The 21,247-nt window shown below is 34.8% G+C and overlaps 1 protein-coding gene across 3 annotated transcripts in view; it reads left to right on the plus strand.

Annotated features, from left to right (window-relative positions):
• BRIP1 (BRCA1 interacting DNA helicase 1) overlaps positions 1 to 21,247 on the plus strand; it is a 237,501-nt gene that overhangs the window by 20,169 nt on the left and 196,085 nt on the right. The gene's annotated exons all lie outside the window — the stretch shown is intronic.

Raw genomic sequence — 21,247 nt, forward strand, 5'->3', positions numbered from 1 at the left:
GCTGTGGGTGTGTGGCCATTTCTCTTAAGGTTGTAGATTTATTGAACAAATTAAATCTCTCAGCTAAACCCAGTAAGTCAGATGATAAACTTTCAATATTGTGACACTAAATTTCTGTTTGTTCAGAGACATAAATGATATATGCCATGTTAATTAAACAGTCATATAATAAATTCATTGGATTACAAAATGGTGATAAAAGGAACATAGATTTGAAATGTGGTATCTTGAAAAATTGTAGTGTTCTTTTTCTTTTCTTGACTGCATAGTACTAAAAAAACTCATTATTCATTATCTCATAAATACTTTACTTAAAAAAAAAAAAGGGAAATAGCTTGGTTTTAGTTGAAAGCCAATATCTTGATTGGTAAGGTAATCCATATTTTAAATCTGAAAGTTTTCCCTGGCATCGGATAAACTAGAGTAGATAGCAGTTACAAGTGAAATGTAATCGCTGCAAAAATATACTTGGAAGGAATGTGAGATGGCATTATAAATATCTGCCCTTTTGAATAAGTGCTTTGGTAAGTTTACTAAGAAAGAAATATAAGACATTTCTTCCTGTTTATCCATGTCTTTAATTAAAAAGAGGAGAATGACGATATCATAAATGCAGCAGATATCATTAATGATTATACTGGCAATTGTAAAGCCTAAATCTTTGGGGTGCTAAATCCCAGTCTGCTATTAATCTGGTCTCATGGTATGGTGAAAATGAGTATCAGAAAGTAGGGTAGAAATAATATACAAAAAATGCTATTTTAGTCAAACATATTTACATATATTAAAACAATTCTTTTAGAACCATTTAGTTCTTTGCTAGCCTATGATAGGCATTAAGCATTTACTATATGGCAATCATTGTACTAAGTGCGAAGAAAAAAGTGAAACAGTCCCTGTCCTCAAGGAATTTATATTCCAGTGAGGGAGACTACTTGGATACAAATGAGTATATATACTAAATGAAAAAAGTATGGGTTTGGGGAAGGGGTACCCTAGTAACTGAAGAGAGAAAGGCTTCATGAAGAAGGTGTCATTTGAGCCGATAATTTTTCTGTTTTTTAGCTTAAAATTTTTTTTTCTATGATCAAATTTCTTTCTTTCTCTTTTTCACCTTCTCTCTCACATCCCCTACTCTTCCCCCTCCAAAAAGCCCCCCCAATAAAACTTTTGTAACAAGTAAACATAGTCAAGCAAAATAAATTACTGTAATGACCATGCCTATTTGCATATTAATCCATCACTTCTCAGGTAGGATATGGGTAATATTCTTTATTTCCTCTAGAGTAGAGGTGTCAAGTTCTCTGCATGCCCCTCAGTAAAACTCCAGTTGGCCAAGATTAAAATGTCATTGGGAAATGTTTACCAAAATAAATAAAGGTACAATACAACATAGATAAGGTTAATTTGTAGTTTTCTAAGTCAATATCTTGCAAACTCAAAAAGAAACAGAGGCCACTGGACATATGGGGACCACATACTAACTTAGAAAACCACATATTAACATTGTCTGTGTTCTTCTGTATTTTTATTTATTGAATATTTCTAATTTACTTAATCTGGTTTTGGCTGCTCTAGGGAGCATTGTAAGTCTTGAGGGCTGGGCTTTTGACACCTCTGTTTTAGAAACATAGTAGATCATTGCATTGATCAGAGTTCTGCAGTCTTTCAGAATTATTCGTTGTAATGTTGTATTGGAATGTTGTAAACAACATTGTTTTTATTGTATAAATTGTTCTCCTGGTTCTACTCACTTCACTAGTTTTTCTGAAACTGTTCCCTTAGTTTTGTCTTACAGCACAATGGCATTTCATTACATTTTTATACCATAATTTATTTAGCCATTTCCCAATTGATAGGCATCTCTTTAGTTTCCAGTTCTTTCCTACTGTAAAAAGAACTGCTATAAATATTTTTGTACACATGGGATTTTTTCTTCTTGCTTTTATCTTATTGGGGTGTAGGTCTAGTTAGTAGTATTGTTGGATCAAAGGGAAAGTGCAGTTTAGTAACTTTTAGAGCATTATTTTAGATTGCGTTCTGGAATGGTGGATCAGTTTATAGCATCACTAACAGTGCATCAATGTGCCATTTTTCCCACAGCCCTTAAAACATTTGACATTTTCTTTTTTTGTCAACTCTGCCAATCTTCTGGGTGAAGTGGAATCTCAGATTTGCCATAATTGGCATTTGTCTAATTATTAGTTATTTGGAAAAATTTTAAAATATGTATATTGGTAGCTTGGATTTCCTCTGAAAATCACTAATTTATATCCTTTGATCATTTATCAACTGGAGAGTGGTTCTGAGATGAATCTTTAGGGAAGACAAAGACCAAGAGGTAGAGATGGGGAAGGAGTGTATTCTAAGTTCAAGCACAGCCACAGTGGACAGGCAAGGAGGTAGGAGGCAGTGTCCTATGTGTTGAATAGAGAGTAGACCAGTATGTTTATAATAATGAGTGTGAGGAAAGAAGTTTTAGAAGACTGGGAAAGTTGTAAGGACGTTTAAATGTAAAATGGAGGAGTTACTATTTGATCCTGGAGGCTATAGGTGTCCTGTATATCATAAAAAGACATATTTCTCCCCATAAAGTTAATCCACAAGGATTTCCAGTAGAATTATTCTTTCATTTTATTTTTTAATTAACAAGTTTTTAATTTCTTTCCCATTCCTCCCACCCCCACTGGAAAAAAACAGAAAAACAAACTCTTGTAACAAATATGCATAATTAGGCAAAAAAAAAACAAACCAGCATTGACCATGTCCAAAAATGTATATGTCATTCTGCTTCTTGAATCCTTCACCTTTATGTCAGGAGATAGAAAGCATAGATCATCATCAGTTTCTTGGAATTATGATTAGTTGTTCTTACAGCTTTCAAAGTTGTTTGCTTTTATAATATTATTGTATAAATTATTCTCTTAGTTGTGCTTACTTCATCTGTATTAGTTCATATAAGTCTTTCTAAGGTTGCCCTTTCATCAAGTATTAACAGCACAAATGTTTTATTATTTTCATATACTATAATAGGATACTCCAATTGATGGGCATTCCTGTAATATTAAATTCTTTTCCACTACAAAAAAAAAAACTTGCTATAAATATTTTTGTACTTATGAGTTCTTTTTGTATTTGGTGAATAGGCCTAGTGGAGCTATTGCTAGGTCAAGGGTATTCATAATTTAGTGACTTTTTGCTTTCTAGAATGGCTATATCAATTCACAGTTCCATAGGTATTTCATACATGTGCCTTTTCCCCCATAGCATACCAGTAGAATTCCATCAACTATTTGCAGACTGGTTTACCATAAATCTCATTAGCTATACCAGGTTTTGCAAGAAAATATTTTGTTGAAAGGTAGAAGAAATACAAATGGTTCTGGATATGATGTCTTTATAAAATTTAGTGTAGCATATTTTTCTTAGCCTCTGAAATTAATTTAACTTCAAACACAGCCCAAAGTAAAGGAGTTGATTAGGTGTACTGTAGAATACAGGAGCATCCTTCTTAGGCTGAAAAATGACTCTGACGTTCTCAGTGCCATCTAAAAATGTAAAAAAATGCTAGTCTTCTACTTCATTCAAATTGAGTGGGATTAAAAGAAAAAAAATTTAAAGAAAAATGATTCCGAACCATAAATTAATTATATTACGTTATATGTAACCCACAATTTTTTATCCTAAAAAAAGGCCTTGGCAGAGACATTTTCCCCATTTTCAGATGTCCCCACATCTACTGTTTCTTCATGTACTTACTTTATGCATACAATGAAGTTTGATTATTTAAGACAGAGATTTTTCAGGTTTCTCCCTCACCCTGGTGCTTTGGGCACTGAAATAATTCTTAAATCCACTTACAGACTTGCTTAATTTTTCTTACCTAAAGTTCACCCTCTAACCCATGAGTTTTTTTCTTTTTCATTTTTCCAGCATTCTGATGTTCTATCTTCAAAGCAGAGACTCTTGGTGTTTTTAAAAATAAACATTATTTGTCATTTAACTATATAATTTATTAATGTTCTTTTGTCTGTTTTGAGCATTTTTTATAGATAAAACATGTTTTTGATAAAATAAAAATCATTCTTTTGGGTTTAGTTTCATAGCAAATTTTCGTTATTGTGGTATTTTTACTCAGGGAAAACATTTGGAAGTTGAGGCTTTCAGTTTTTGGTTGGTATAATAGACTCAAGGCCAGCAGAGTGTGCTGTTGATGTTCAGATAGAATCTTTTTTTCTTTGCTGACTTGGAGAGAGGCTTCTTCTTCTTTCCTCAGTGATGAAATGAAAGCTTTGGAAGAGACACACACAGAGATCATCTAGTTCTGGGTGGGGGGCCGTAGTGGGTTTCAACATTAATTCTAGTATTCCAGAAAAAGAGACCCAACAGTTGAGCTGAATCTTACAAATAATTTTTAGTAATTCTGAATCAAGTCCTCTAAAAATGTTAGTACCTGGAGAAAAAGATATGTTGATTTTTGAACTGGCACAGGACACACCATGGAGTAGGATTTTTTTCAAAAGGAGGCTTTGAGTTAGGTGGTTTTTAAATTAACTATGTTTAAGAAACACTTAAACTCCTATTTTTATTATTATCGTTATGTCTTTCAACCTGGTTTGTCAGTTTAATGAGGAATGATTTTAGTATTAATACAGATGCCTTAGCAAGGCAATATTAAATGTATTTTTACCCCCACATCACAGAATAAATTATTTTAACACTTTTCAGTGGTATTTTGCTTGTTTACACAAATTGATCATTTTCTCTAGAGGCCAAAAAGCGATTTCCAGTTATTGCTTCATTTAAAACCAGTCTCAGAATTAGCTTCTGAATTCATCCTTCCTCTTTGGAATTAGAGCCTTTTGCACGGGGAAAGATAGTCTTGTTTTGGTGATAGATAATAATATTGTCACTAGTATCACAATTAGTTTATACTGCAAACTGGCCCAAGGATTATGTGAAAAAAGTTACATATTAATTTAAATGAGCAATTAAAATAGGTTTAAAGAAATTGTCAACAAGCACTTTTTCTACAAGGGGTTGTAAGAGAAATGTAAAGTGTTACTGTTTTTTAGAATATATATGAACATTAAAAATATATAGCATGAAAATATAGCTCATTGAAAAATAGATTTTCAGTTAGAGATTTGTGACTTCAGATGTTTTGTGTATTATATCTGCCTAAAATGATAAAAAGCAACCCACTTTGAGCTCGTCAGCTTGTTTTTAGTTACTTTGCTTAATGTTATTACATCCAAAGCAGGAGGGCTAGATTTGGTCATTCTGAAAGGCTAACTAACCTTTGAATGTAAGCCATTTTACAATTGCCTATTTTTTTTTTGTTCTGGTTTATTAGGAAGCCAGAAAAGAAAATCAGAGTTGAGTTACATGGTAGATTGATACAAAAATGGAGAAAATATTGTAGAATAGCTATTATAAATGAAATTGATGATTTAGCAAAGATGAATCAAAATTATATAAATAGTACTGGTAGATAGAGGCAGAAACAATTTTGAAATGACTAAACCATCATTTCCTCAAAAATGTGCCTTCTTTATCTCATGTTTCTTAGAAAAATCAAATGATGTTTTTTTCTCTGCATATTTCATATTTTTTTAAGCAAGAAGAATGGGATTCAAAGGCAATGATAATATAGATGCCTTACTTTTTATTTCATTATGTACACTTTTATAGCTCTGTATTAGAATGTTGCATGCATGTCTGCTAAAATGGATTATGACTATTTGGCCCTTTACAGTGGAGTGTTAGGGGATCATTGGCTTTGGTAATTAATTCCCCACAACCACATTGTGAGAAGTCTGCCATGCTAAATCTTAAATTTCAGTGTCTGGCCCACTAGATTCTGGGTATTTCCAAGTCATTTTTAGACACTTAATAAATGCTGGTTGACTAGTTGATGGACAATCAATTCCAGTAAATGAGAAAGGGAAAACTTGCTTAAAAAAAAGTAGTAGTCTTTTAAAAGTAGTCAATTATTAATTGAATTATTTTCAATTGCATAAGTTTAATAACCCCCTAGGCTGCAAGCTAGCCTAGTTGGGGCTAATGGAGACCATAGAGCTTGAAGAGAGATCTTTGAAATCATAGGAGAAAATCTCTGTCCTGCAATTGATGATTGGAACCTTCCTGTTTATATTGTAAACTGGACAAGCAGTAAACCAATGTGTAACTTTAGACTCTAATTGGTTCTGACTTGATTTTATTATTATTATTATTTAGTATTGATGAATAAGCAATTTAATACCTTTAAGTATATTTACTATTTAATCTTTGAATAATATGCTTGTATGCTACTTTGTAAATTTCCTCTGCCAATATAGATTGCAACCTCTTCATGTTTCATTATTTGCTTAAACTGAGAAAGAGATCACTAGGTGGCCAAATTCCTGGTAAGTCTCTGCATTTGGCTTGGCAAGTCCTTGGACAACAAACACACAGGTGTTGCTGGGTCCACACTTGACAGCATTAAATCCAGCCTTAGAAACTTACTGTGTGACCCTGAACTGTTTGTCTCAGTTTCTTTATCTGTAAAATAAGGACCTACTTTCCAGGGTTGTTGTGAGGATCAAATGAGATATTTGCAAAGTGCTTATAGCTCAGTGCCTGGCACATTGAAGATGCTATATAAATGCTTAATCCCTGCCCCTTCCATTCTCCTGCCTTCCTTGAGAAGGAATCTACCTCTTGCTCTTGGGAGCAGAGATGGGAGGAGTGGGTAATGCCCTTTTTTTTCTGGTTGCACTATTTTGGTCCAGACTTTTTAGCAGTCCTATTTTCTGTTATTTTTAACACTAGCAGGAAAGGTAAAAAGTTGCAGTGTTAAATATCTACTAAAAACAGTTCTTTCCTCTACTGTGGAGATGGAAGAATACTTACTTTGGAAGATGTGAGATGCTATCATGTTGGTGCTTCCTTCGTGGACACAGATCCCCTTCCCTCTGTGCCTTCTAATCATATTAATCATATGTGACTATAGTCCATGTGTTTTATAATGTTCCTTGGAGATTCTGCCCCACACATTGGAGGCTTCCTGTTTTTCTTTCAATATCTGCCTGTTGATTTCACCTTTGTAATGTCTCTCTCATAGGCCCTCTTCTTTCCTCTGACACTACCACTACTTTGGTGCAGGCCCTTATTACCTTCTGCCTGTACTATCTCAATAGTCTGCTGGTGGGTCTGCCTGCCTCAAGCCTCTCTTCCAATCCATCTTTCAGACACTTGTAATGTTAATATAAGGTTAATGGTGGTGGTGGGAGGACATAGTTAAAGATCTTCCCTGCTCATTAATAGATATCTTTTGTTAATTTCTGATGAGACACTGAGTCAGGAGGGTAGTGCTCTCCAGCTCTGAAAAGTGTATATATACTCTGAAGTTAGGTTTTTACTTTGAGACTTATTTTTTGGAAGAAGGTTGGTATGCCAGATGAAACTCAGGGTAGCCTCTGAAATGACTGAGCCAGTTCACAATTCCACCAGCTGTAAGAAAATGATTCAAATTTATAACAATATGAGCTATTCTCCAGTTAGTCAAAGGATATGAATAGGCAGTTTTCTGAGGAAGTATCTACCCAAGCTTTTAATAGCCATTTGGAAAAATTCTTCAAATCATTAATAATTAGAGAAATTCAGATTAAGGCTGGTCCACCTAGTAGCCAATTGACAAAAAGGATAATTACCTCAGACTCTTGGTGTTATGATTTTTCTAGCCTTGATCCAACTTAGGAGAAAAGGTCCAATGGCGGGTGCCATAGTACAGTTAGCTGACTATATGGGTTTTTATGTTTTCTAGTGGCATAAACCAGTGTTAAATCATTCATCTCTTTTTACTATTTTAATTTTGTTCCTGAGCCAAGAATTATAGAGCATTCTAATAAATAGGCTAGCATTATAGAATTCTTCCTTGGCGTCTCTTAGATGAGGGCATATTCTTGCATCATGTGATATACAGTCCAGACACATAAGGTAAGATAGGTATTATATCAAATAACATTTGCCTTGGGGTTGGAAGATTTATCTAGATCAGTTGAGAGATTCAGTACTATTACCTCTAGAGAAACTACAAACTCCTCTGCCTCTTCCTCTTTTTCCTCAGGTATTAGAGTAAATAAAGAGAGAAGGGGAGATGATGTAAAGGAGTTTCAGTGGAAAGTAGGGGAAAAGGGGAGCTTATGATAGATAGGCTCTTTTCTCAATAAATTTCCTCCACAAAGAGTGGAGAATGTGTTGTAGGAGGCTTGAGGAGAGAAGAAATTTGAAATTATTGTAGAGGAGAAAGTGAAAGAGTCAATCAGGGAAGAATAAAAAGATTGTCATGAAACAGTGAGGGCACTGTTGGAGACTAGATAGTATATGTTTGTACTAGTCCCAGGCAGCTTGGTGTACGCCTTTGTTCAGCCCTGTGCAAGTAGGGGCAGTGAGGGCAGATGGTGGGGGATGTAGCCTATGCTTGGGGTTTTGTATATAGGCTCTGGGATAAGTTTGAATATATTTTTCTTTTGTGAATGGTTAAGGTTTTTGTTCTTATTCTCTTCTATAGTACTTATTAATTTTTTTTTTTTTTACATTGCTATCAGTGCCCAGATAGTTGCTTTCTAGAAAAATGCCTTGAAATTACTTCTGGCTTCTAGGTGATTATGCTGAAAGTCTTTTATTTACAGAATAACATTGTTAGTAAATAAATTATTTTATTTTATTTTAAAAGAAATTTCATTTTTCCTCAGATACATGTAAAAACAATTTTTAACATTTGTTTTTAAAACTTTGAGTTCCAGATTTTCTCCCTTCCTTGCTCCCTACCCTCTCTTATTGAAAAGGCAAACAATTTATATAGGTTGTATATGTGTAGTCATGCAAAGCATATCCATATTAGCCAAATGGTGAAAGAAAACATAGACAAAACCTCCAGAAAAATAAAGTTTAACAAAAGTATGCTTCAATCTGTACTCAGAAAGCATCAGTTCTTTCTTTGGAGATAGATGGCATTTTTCATCATAAGTCTTTCAGAGTTGTCTCAGATTTTTATATTGCTGAGAATAGCTAAGTCACTCACAGCTGATCATTATACAGTATCGCTGTTACTTGGTACACAGTGCATTTCACTTTGCGTGGGCCCATGAAAATCTTTCTGTGTTTTTCTGAGAGTATCCTGCTCATCATTTCTTATACTACAATAGTATTCCTTCATAATCATATATCAATATGTATTCAGTCATTTCCCAGTTGATGGGCATCCCCTCAAGATCTAAATCTTTGTCCCTAGAAAAGAGCTGCTCTTAATATTTTTGTACATATAGGTCCTTTTCCCTTTTGTTTTTTTAAATCGCTTTTTGGATACAGACTTAATAGTGGCACTGCCAGGTTAAAGAGTCTGCATAGTTTTGTAGCCCTTTGGGCTATAGTTGCAAATTTCTCTACAGAATGGTTGTATCAGTTGAATCAGTTCACAACTACACCAACAATGCATTAATATTTCATTTTCCCCCACATCCCCTTTAACATTTGTCATTTACCTTTTCTGTCCTGTTTCCCAATTTAACATGTGTGAAGTAGTACCTCAGAATTGTTTTAATTTGCATTTCTCCAGTCACTGGTAAGTTAGAGTATTTTTTCATCTGGCTGGAGATAGCTTTGATTCCTTTATCTGAAAACTGATCATATCTTCTGATCATTTATCAATTGGGAAACGGCTTTTATTTTTATAAATTTGACTTAGTTCTCTATATGTTTGAGAAATGAAAATATGTTTTTATCAAAGTAACTTGCTTCAAAAATTTTTTTCACACTTACTATTGCTAAGCATTTTTTCCTCCATAGTATTCCCTACCATTTATTCTTTACTATCTCTCCTTTCACCCTGTCCCTCCTCAAAAGGGTTTTGCTTCTGATTACCCTCTCCTCTAATCTGCCCTCCCTTCTATCATACCTCCTCACCTTTTCTTCCTTCCCCTCCTCCTTTCCTGTGGGGTGAGATAGATTTCTATACCCAATTGAATGTATATGTTATTCCTTCTTGAGTCATTTCTGATGAGAGTAAGGTTCACTCACTCCTCATCTCCTGCCTCTTCCTCTCCACCGCAAAAGCTTTTTCTTGCCTCTTTTATGTGAAATAATTTACCCCATTCTACCTCTTCCTTTTCCTTTCTTCCAGTACATTCCTCTCCCACACATTAATTTTATTTTTTAGATATCATCCTTTCGTATTCAACTCACATTCCTTCTAACTGCCCTAATAATGAGAAAAAGTATTATGAATTACAAATATTATCTTCCCATGTAGGAATGTAAGCAGTGTAACCTTATTAAGTCTCTTATGATTTCCCTTTCTTGTTTACCTTTTGATGCTGTTATTGAGGCTTGTATTTGAAAGTCAAAATTTTCTATTCAGCTCTGGTCTTTTCATTAAGAATGCTTGAAAGTCAGTTTCTACTTCTAGGAGCCAAGATGATGGAGTAAGAAGTAAGTTGCTCCCACCCTCCTTTATTGACCTCTAAAAGCTCAGAAAATATCACCCCGGGAAAAACCCTGAAACAGCTGAGCCAGTAGAAAGACAGGGTGCAACAGTCTTGTAGCCCAGGAAACTTGAGGGATTAACAGGAAAGGCCCCTCTCACTCTGGGGGAGGGAGAACAGTACAGGACAGGATGCATCTCAGCAAGCCAGTGTTAAACCTCACCTCAGCAAATTAGGGAGAGATCCTGAGCCCCAAGATGGTGGAGGAGGCAAATGTCAACACCAGGACCCCTGAGTACCTCAGCACAGGCAGGGGAACCGTTAGACACCAGAGCTTGGAAAACCACCACATGGTCTGGTATTTTCTAGCCACCAAGTCTTCCGGTGCTTCAACACAACTGCAGGAAGCTCAACTTGAGGAGGCACAGCTCCAGGCTGGCAGACATCCTCCAGCAGCCAAACATTCATGCTTTAAAGAAGCCCTGGTGAGCAGGTGTCCCCTAGGGGTCAAACTCCCCACCCCTTCACTTAGAGTTCCAGTGTTGTTGACCCCACTCAACACATCAGGTAAGCTGCTAGACCCCTATGGCCTCCAGCTGGCCGCACCTGAGACCTCCATATGCAAAGCCAGTGACTGAGTCCCAGGCTCCCAGCACAAGAAGCTTAGTTCTGTGCCCCCTGAGCTCCAGTAGGAGAGCTCAACTTTAAAAGCTAGTAAATAGGCAAACACCATGAGCCAAAAGCAGAAATGGACAGTGATCATAGATTCTTATTATGGGGACAGGGAATGTCAAGGCACAAATTCAAAAGAGGACAACATTGTCAATATACCCCTAGTTGAAACCTCAAAGGGGAATATGAACTGATCTCAAGCCCAAAAAGCCTTCTTAGTAGCTTTCAAGAAGGATTTTAAAAGTCAAATAAGAGATGTAGAAGAAAAATTGGGAAAAGAAATGAGAGGTATGCAAGAAAGAATCAGTACCTTGGAAAAGGAAGGACAAAAATTGACTGTAGAAAACAAGTCCTTAAAAAATAAAACTGACCAAATTGAAAAAAAAGTGCACTGAAGAAAACAACTCCTTAAAAAATAGAATTTGAAAAATGGAAAAGAAGGCACAAAAACTCACTGAAGAGAACTACCTAAAAAGTAAAATGGGTCAAATGGAAAAGAAAGTACAAAATCTAATAGAAGAAAACAATGTGTTAAAAATTAGAACTGGGCAAGTGGAAGCTAATAACTCCATGAGATATCAAGAATCAGTCAAACAGAAAGAAAAGAATGAAAAAATAGAAGAAAACATAAAATACCTCATTGGTAAAACAACTGACTTAGAAAATAGACCCAGGAGAGACTATTTAAAAATTATTGGTCTACCTGAAAACCATGATGAAAAAAAGAGCCTGGACATCATTTTTCAGGAGATCATCAAGGAAAATTGCCTCAAGGTCCTAGAACAGAAGGTAAAATAGGTATTGAAAGAATCTCCTGATCATCTCCTGAAAGAGATCCTGAATTGAACATGCCAAGGAATATTGTCACCAAATTCCAAAATTACCAGGTCAAAGAGAAAATACTGCAAGCAGTCAGAAGGAAACAATTCAGATATCATGGAACCACAGTCAAGACTAAGCAGGACCTTGCAGCTTCTACATTAAAAGATTGGAGGGCATAGAATACGATATTCCATAAGGCAGTGGAACTTGGATTACAACCAGGGATCAGCTATCCAGTGAAATTGAGCATAATCTTTCAGGGGAGGAGATGGATATTCAGTGAAATAGGGGACTTCCAAACTTTCCTGATGAAAAGACTAGAGCTCAACAGAAAATTTGATCTTCAAATACAAGACTCAAGAGAGACATAAAAAGGTTAACAGGAAAGAAAAAAACAACAAATTATTAATAAGGCCAAACTGTTTACATCTCTACAAGGGAAGATGATACTTGTAACTCTTGGGAACTGTATCAGTATTATGACATTTGAAAGAAGTATACACAGAGGGAATTGACTTTGATGTGATAATAAAAAATATAAGTGGTGAAAAGGGATTGTACTGGGAGAAGAGGAAGGAAGAAGGCAGACAAGGGTAAATTGCATCACATGAAAAGGCACAAAAACCTGTTACAGTAGAGGGAAAGAAAGGAGGGAGATGAGTATTGTTGAATCTTACTAATCAGATTTGGCTCAAAGAGGGAATAACTTAATCAATTAGGTATAGAAATATAACTTACCCTATGGGAAGTAGGAGAGGAAAGGGGAAAGAAAAGGGAGGGAATAAGTAGTAAGGGTAAAGGGGAAGAAAAACGAGGGTGCAGATAGAAGGGAGGGTAGACTGAGGGAGGTGGTGGTCAAAAGCAAAACTCTAGTGAAGAGGGAAAGGGAAAAAGGAGAAAAGCATAAATGGGGGAGGAGGGAATAGGATGAAGAAGAAGACAGATAATAATTGTGACTGTGAATGTGAATAAGATGAACTCTCCCATCAAATGGAAGTAGATAGAAGAATGGATTAAGAATCATAATCCTACAATATGTTGGGTACAAGGAACACATTTGAAGCAGAGGATTACAGAGTAAAGGTAAAAGGCTGGAGCAGAATATGTTATGTTTCAGTTGAAGTAAAAAAAAGCAGGGGTAGCACTCCTGATCTTAGACAAAGTAAAAACAAAAATAGATCTAATTAAAAGAGAAAAAGAAGGAAGCTATATCCTGCTAAAAGGTACCATAGACAATTTGAAGTAATATTACTAAACATATATACACCAAGTGGTATAGCATCCAAATTCTTAGAAAAGAAGTTAAAGGAGTTACAGGAAAAATTAGATAACAAAACTATACTAGTGGGGGACCTCAACCTCCCCCTCTCAAAACTAGATAAATCTAACCACAAAATAAATAAGAAGAAGTTAAGGAGATAAATCAAATTTTAGAAAAGTTAGATATGGTTGACCTCTGGAGAAAATTGAATGGGGATAGAAAGGAATATATCTTTTTCTCAAAAATTGACCACATATTAAGGAATAGAAACCTCATGATCCAATGCAGAAAGGCAGAAATGTTAAATGCATCCTTTTCAGATCATGATATGATAAAAATTACATTTAATAAAGGGCCATGAAAAGATAGACTAAAAATTAGTTAGAAACTAAATGATCTAATCCTAAAGAATGAGTGGGTCAAACAACAAATCATAAAAACAATCAGTAACTTCATTCAAGAGAATGAAAATAACAAGACTACATAACAAACTTATAGGATGCAGCCAAAGCTGTTCTTAGGGGAAGTTTTATATCTTTAAATGCCACATGAATAAAGTAGAGAAAGAAGAGATCAATGAATTGGGCATGCAACTGAAAAAAGCTAGAAAAAGAACAAATGAAAAACCCATAATTACATACCAAATTAGAAATTCTGAAAACCAAAGGAGAGATTAATAAAATTGAAATTAAGAAAACACTTGAACCAATAAATAAAACCAAGAACTGGTTTTATGAAAAAAACCACAGTAAAATAGACAAACCTTTGGTTAATTTTATTAGAAAGAAAAAAGAAATTACCAAATTACCAGCATCAAAAATAAAACAGGTGAATTTACCACCAATGAAGAGGAAATCAAAATATTTGAGTAGAAGCTATTTTGCCCGTGTATGCCAATAAATTTGACCATCTTAATGAATTGGATGGATATTTACAAAAATATAAATTGCCCAGATTAACAGAAGAGGAAACAAAATACTTAACTCCATTTCAGAAAAAGAAATTGAACAAGCCAGCAATGAATTCTCTAAGGAAAAATCTCTAGGGCCAGATTTACAAGTGAATTCCATCAAACACTTAAAGAACAATTAATTCCAATACTATATAAACTATTTGGGAAAATAGGTGGAGTCCTACCAAATTCTTTTTATGATGCAAATATGATATGGATACCTGAACTGGGAAGAGCCAAAACAGAGAAAGAAAATTGTAGACCAATTTCCCTAATAAATATTGATGGAAAAATTTTAAATAAAAGAGTAAAGAGATTACTGCAATTTATCATGAGGATAATACATAATGACCAAGTGGGATTTATACCAGGAATGCAGGGCTGGTTCAATATTAGGAAAACTATCAGCATAATTGGCCATATCAACAACACAACTAGCAGAAATCATGATTGTTACAATAGATGCAGATAAAGCATTTGACAAAATACAGCACCCATTCCTATTAAAAACACTAGAGCATAGGAATCAATGGAGTCTTCCTTAAAATGATAGGTAGCATCTATCTAAAACCATCAGCAAGCATTATATGTAGTGGGGATAAACTAGAAGCATTTCCAGAAAGATGAGGGGTGAAACAAGTATGTCCTTTATCACCACTATTGTTCAATGTTGTACTAGAAATGTTTACTTTAGCAATAAGAGAAGAAAAAGATTGAAAGAATTAGAATAGGCAAAGAAGAAACAAAGCTATCACTCTTTGCAGATGATATGATGGTATACTTAAAGAATCCTACTCTCAAAAACCACTAACTAAATTGTAGAGCAAGAGACAACAATCTGCTTTGGCTGAAGGAGTGCCCTCATTGATGAAACTGTGGATTCTTAAAGTGTTGAAGTATGACCCAGTGCTGTATCTTGATACATGGAAAACTTACCTGATTTTTATTTGGATTATAACTGGCAACAGACAGTTTATTTATTTTTTCAAATTACTGTATATTTATGATTTGGAGAAGTGGATCCAATAAATCTATAAATACTCATTTATAATATTAAACTTGAGAGATATGGAAGTAACTGATGTAGTATAGTTCCAGGGTTAGAAGTAAGCATTGGTAGACTGGAATTTGGTAGAATGAATATGTTAGGTGTGTATTTATATTTAATAATATCCACTCCTATTTATATAGTGCCATAAGATTTACAAAACACTTTCCTTACAATTATCAGCTCTATTCTTTCATATCCCATTCCTTTTGATGTATGGAGAGAACACTTGACAATTAGGAGACCTAGGTTCTGGTCCTAGTTCTTTAGAAACTAGCTGGATAGTCACTTTTCCTTTCTGGGCCTTAGTTTCCTAATTTGTGGGGAGTAAAGGCTTAGACAAGATTTTCTTTTAATTCCTTCAGATTCTGAGTTGTATGAGTTGATTGTAAGGTGGGATTTTGCCCATGTAAAAATCCATTAAAGTAGCAAATTTTACTTCCATGAAGAATGTACTGTTTGAAGTTATGTATGTCTAGTTTTGTGAATAAAAACAATCTCATTCTATTTGAATACTTGCACTGTGAACATTTTTAAGTTAACAAATGGCAATTTTTATTGGTTTTTTTTTGTGGATTTAGAAGGTTGGTTCTCTTGTTCTTTTTATTATCTTGCTAGAAGGGAATGTACTGATTGCTATGTGGTGTGCTTAAGATAGTTAATTATCATTTCTGTTCCAAGGCTTTTTGAAAGTTGAAAACTCTTATTATCAGTAAAGGGCTAAAGTACATATTGCGTGCTGGAGAAAGCACACAAATGGACATTATGTTCTTGGAGAGCTTGCAAAATAAGTGGAAACAAGACAAGTCAAACTAAATCAGAACACAGAAACACACATACACGCATTGTGGTGGCCTTGGGTAGAAAGAGGTAAATGCTAGAAAAAGCAAAAACCTTTTTTTTGTTCTTGGCAGGAGATATCTGAATATGTACTCAGAGACTATTAATGGGATAGTTCCTGTGTGGAGATGAGACCCTGTATTCTGACATTTTTTTTTTTTTGGCTCACACTAGTGAGTTGGAAAATCTCTGGCAGGAAAGATTGGAGAGAGCAGAGAGTGCCTGGAAGACTGGCCTTCCTCTCATAGTCCTTTCATCATCACCTTTCTGAGAACTAGGTATTGTTTTATTTTCTGTACTGGGAAATGTTCTCTCCAGGTATTACTTTGTATACAGAGTAGTGTGAATAGAACTGCAGAAGAAGGTGTCACTTCTATTTTGTAACCAAATAAGGAATTTTAAAAACACCTACTATTCCATAATATCCTTAATAAAGTGGACAGAATTTTAATATGCCTCAGCCTTATTTGGATCCAGTTTTTGACACAGAGCAACCTACTCCCATCCTGGCACTCTGACAGATATAAACATAAACACTGTCCGTGTTTTCACGAATAGGAGCACTGCACAAGTTATATATTATGTGTTTTAGAATCTCCACAATCCATGAAAACCAATCAGTTAGTAGGACTTTTGCTTAGTCTCCTACTAATATTCGCCAGTCTCTGAGATGACGCTGGTATATTGGGAAGAACCATAACTTTTTAACTCAGGAAGACCTGAGTTAAAATAAGTTCACTACTTACTAGCTATATAACCATGGGCAAATTGTTTCTTCTTTCTGTGCCTCGGCTTTCCTCTTGGTTTTTTTTTTTTTGGGGGGGGGAGATGAGGCAATTGGGGTTAAGTGACTTACCCAAGGTCATGGCTGGTAAGTGTCAAGTGTACGAGGCTGGATTTGAACTGAAGTCCTCCCAAATCCAGGGCCAGTGCTGTAGTCAGTGCACCACCTAGCTGCCCCGTAGTTTCCTTCTTTTTAATGGGGCTAGTAATATAAATGTGTAACTTATGGTGATGGTTGTGAAGAAAATGCTTTCTGGTTCTTAAGATGTTATACAAATGTGAGTTAGTAGTAGTATCTTTTGTCCTTAGTTATGAAGTTTCTATATAGTATTTTAGCTCCTTTCAGTTTATAACATTTGGATCAAAGTATAGAGGGAGAGGTAACAGAATTTTGCCGCAGTTTTGAGCATATAGTATAAAGGGGAAAGAAAAATTATTAGAGCAAACTCTGCAAAGCAGTCTTAAGTCAAAAAAAGTCTTTAGTTAATCATAATAATAGCTAACATTTATGTAGTGCTTACATACTATATGTCAGGCACTGTGCTAAATATTTTACAAATATTTGATCTCACAATAATCCCAAGTGATGTAGGTGCTATTATTATCTCCATATTACAGTTGGGGAAACTGGGGCAAATAGAGGTTAAGTGACTTGCCCAGGGTCACACAGCTAGTAATTGAGGCCTGATTTGAACTCAGTTCTTTCCAACTCCAGGCCTGGTACTCTATCCACTGTGCTACTTAGTAGCCATTTGTGAGTATTACAAAAAAATGGCTCACCCATTATTCTCTTCAAAAATAACAAATCACAAGAGAGCTTATATGGAAATTCTTAGTAAACTGTAAGGTGCCATTATATAATTATTATTATTGCCATTATCATCATTAATATTAACAAAGGAAGATGAATATCAACATGGAAAAGTGGTTAGGAGCTGCAGAGTATTTTGTTTTGTCTCATTTTAAGAAAATAAGATGATGGATTTCAAGTTGGAAAGGACCTTAGGGATTACCTAGTCCAACCCCTTAATTTTATAAATGAGAAAACTGAGTTCTTGTGGATATCTTGACAGGTAGACTTTGAGTATTTTATACTTTCCATAGTTACTGTAATTGGAATTTCTCTTGCTGGTACTTGCTACTACATTTCCTTGGTAATGTATAGTAATGCAGGTGATTTGTGTTGGGTTTTATTTTAAAGCCTGCAACTTTGTTGATGTTGTTAATTGTTTTAGTTAGTCTTTTTTAGTTGACTCTTTAGGGTCATCTAAGTAAAATATCACATCATCTTCAAAAAATGATAATTTTGTTTCCTCTTTGCCATTGTTCAATTTCTTTTTCTTGTTTTCCTGTTATAGCTAGCACGTCTAGCATTAGACTGAATAGTAATGGTGAAAATAGACAGTAGTGAAGTAATGGTGAAATAGACATTCTTGCTTTACCCCTGATTTTACTGGAAAAACTCTAGTTTATCCCTATTATAGGTAACACTGGTTCTTGGTTTTGGATAGATACTAATTATTTTAAGGAAAGATTTGCTTTAATGCTTACTAGTGTTTTAAACAGAAATGGGTGTTGTATCTTGTCAAAAGGTTTTTTGGCATCTGTTAATGTAGGTGATTTTGTTTATATGTGATTTTTATTGTTCTAATAATAGTCAGTTATGTTTATGGTTTTCCCATCGTTGAACTGACCATGGCTCCTGGTATGTATGACCCTGGCCTGGTCATGGTGACTATAGTCTTCTTGCTAATTGTGCCATGCTATCTATACCATAAAAAGTGTCTCTAGAAAATTGAGTTATGTCTTAGGTAGACCCTTAGCATAAATGGAATAAGTACATTAAAGTCAGTGGAAATGAGGAGAGAAAAATGCAATCAAATTAATGAACCCCTGAAGTTTACCCAGTGCTTAATTCATGCCCTATGCTCAATAAGTGTCAGTTGTTGAGGGAATTGCCGTAGTCAAATGAATAGCAAAGTCAAATGTATTTGTAGTTAGTTACTGCTTAGCAGTTGCTTAAGCTGGAACCTCTTTGGAGAATGGGAAGACAGACCCAGGGGACAAAAGCTTATTATGGGGAGTTGTTCAGATTGCCCCCAAACAAGTATTAGTAATATGATCCACTTTACTCTAGCAAAAGGAACACATTCGGGATGATTAAAACAGGTGTTAGATGTTGAAAGAATTGTCTAATTGATGATTCATATTTAAAATATGCAGACATGTTTACATGGTAAAACAAATGCTATATTGCAATAAATCCATCCACCTCTATAGATATTAAAATATTAAAATAAGTAAGTAGAGCTTTATCCTTTGCTAAGGTTTTGAAATCTCAGCCATCTTGCACCTGTGTTATTATGTAAGTCACTTACTTAGAAAATCCAAGATGAGAACAGCTGAAAAGAACAGGCATTCTTGAGTAGCAAGAGTCACTAAACCTCCATCACTGCCACTGTACTTGATGTTCCTGGCTAGAGAACAGGGATTTCATTGTGCCCTAGTGCAATCTAGGGCATCTCCAACTGCCTTACCAGCCTTTAAAGAGGGCAGAGCATAAACCTGCCAGCTCTCTGCTTAGTCTAACTTTAGTCTCTTAAGAAAGTGAGTAAAGCTGTTAATAGAATGTTTGTAGATGAAATGACATCATGAACAAGTGTCACTTTGGATTTTGATAATGAACAAATTTTTAGGAATTGGAGCTATTTTGATAGAATTTACAGAATTAAAAGGAATGTATCTCCATCATGGCAGAGACACATTAAAGGCACAAAGATTTGAGTCTTAGGAAGAAGAAGGGAAATAGTCACTGTTTGTTTCATTATGATATACATTGAGGTAAAATGGTTTTATTAAAATGGTATATTAAATTTGGACTTAACATCTTAAAGAGTTTTTTTTCCTAGTTCTAGTTTAGAACTACGTGTTTAGAAAAATGGCATATGCTCCATTTTTGGACCTGGAAGGAAAAGAGAATATTCTAAAAAGTTTTCATTTTCTAGGAAATATTATGGCAAATGGACCTAGAGCCCTCCTTTTGATGAAAAAATGAATCTTATTAAGAGGTAACTTGAAAAATAAAAATATTTTAGATTTAAATAATAATCATTTCCTCAGCATTGTATGTATTTTTTTTAAAAAAAGGATTTCTTTAGCCATTTTAGTTGATTACTTTTTCCTAGGAGATGGATTTCTTATGATAGTAAGGGACATGATCTTTTCTCAAAGACCATTAGTCTTTTGTAATATATGTCTTAAACCAGAGAAAGTTAATTCATTTTATACACATTATCTTATATAGGTCTTTGCAATAGTTAGTACAAATACCTTTGTTTTTTGTTGTTCATTTGTTTTAGTGGTGTCACGATACCAATTGGCATTTTCCTGGGAAAGATGCTGGAGTGGTTTGCCATTTCCTTCTCCAGCTCATTTTATAGATGAGGAAACTGAGGCAAACAGGATTAAATGAATTTCCTAGGCTCACACACCTAGTAAGCGTCTGAGGCTGGATTTGAATTTGGGAAGATGAATCTTCTTGACTCCAGAGCTAGCACTCTATCCACTGTTCCACTTAGCTGCCTAATACAACTCCTATCATTCTCATTTTACAAATGGGGAAGCTGAAGCTACTGTCTTCTAGTTTTTTAAATAGGCATATGTATATACATATATCTATGTATACATGCATATATATCTGTTTCTCTACAGGAAAAAAAGTAATGATGTTAACAAAAGATAATCTACAGTTGTTTATTAAGTACCTACAATGTGCCTAATATATTCAGGGTCCTTTTATGTTCTATTACTACCCTTTTCTTGCTCCCTTTTAGCTGTCATATTATTTTCAGATTAGGTATTATTGTGATCCTTAGAAAGAATTTTGCTTTCTGGGGTTATTGTGGGAATTTTGTAACCTAGAAGGCCCTGCTAACGATTAGTAACTTTGGATTGGATAGTGCATTCTCTTCATCTTTGAGCAAAATATTTATATTAGTTCATCAAAGAAAAAAAGATATTTTAAATTGCGTGTAATTCCTCACAAATTTTCTTTAAATTTCACTATATGGTACATTTTCATAAATGTCTCTTTTACTTCTGCTTCCCACTTTCAGTTTTCCACTTGTTATGTTCAGATGTCTTCTTGTGTGCTTTGGAGAGTTAATGTGGGCTATAAGATTGAGTAATAGGATATAAGGTCAGAAAACCCATGTTCCAATTCTACCTTAGACACTTAGCTCCGTGTTTCTGGGCAAGTCCTTTAGCCCCTGTCAGCTTCAGTTTTCTCCTCTTTAAAATGGGGATAATAGTAGAACTTCACAGGGATGCTGTAAGGATCAAATGAGGTAATGTATGTAAAGTGCTTTTCAAACCTAAAATAATAGCTATAATAATATTAA

This window comes from Notamacropus eugenii, chromosome 2 (assembly GCF_028372415.1).
Source record: "Notamacropus eugenii isolate mMacEug1 chromosome 2, mMacEug1.pri_v2, whole genome shotgun sequence".
Taxonomy (NCBI): domain Eukaryota; kingdom Metazoa; phylum Chordata; class Mammalia; order Diprotodontia; family Macropodidae; genus Notamacropus; species Notamacropus eugenii.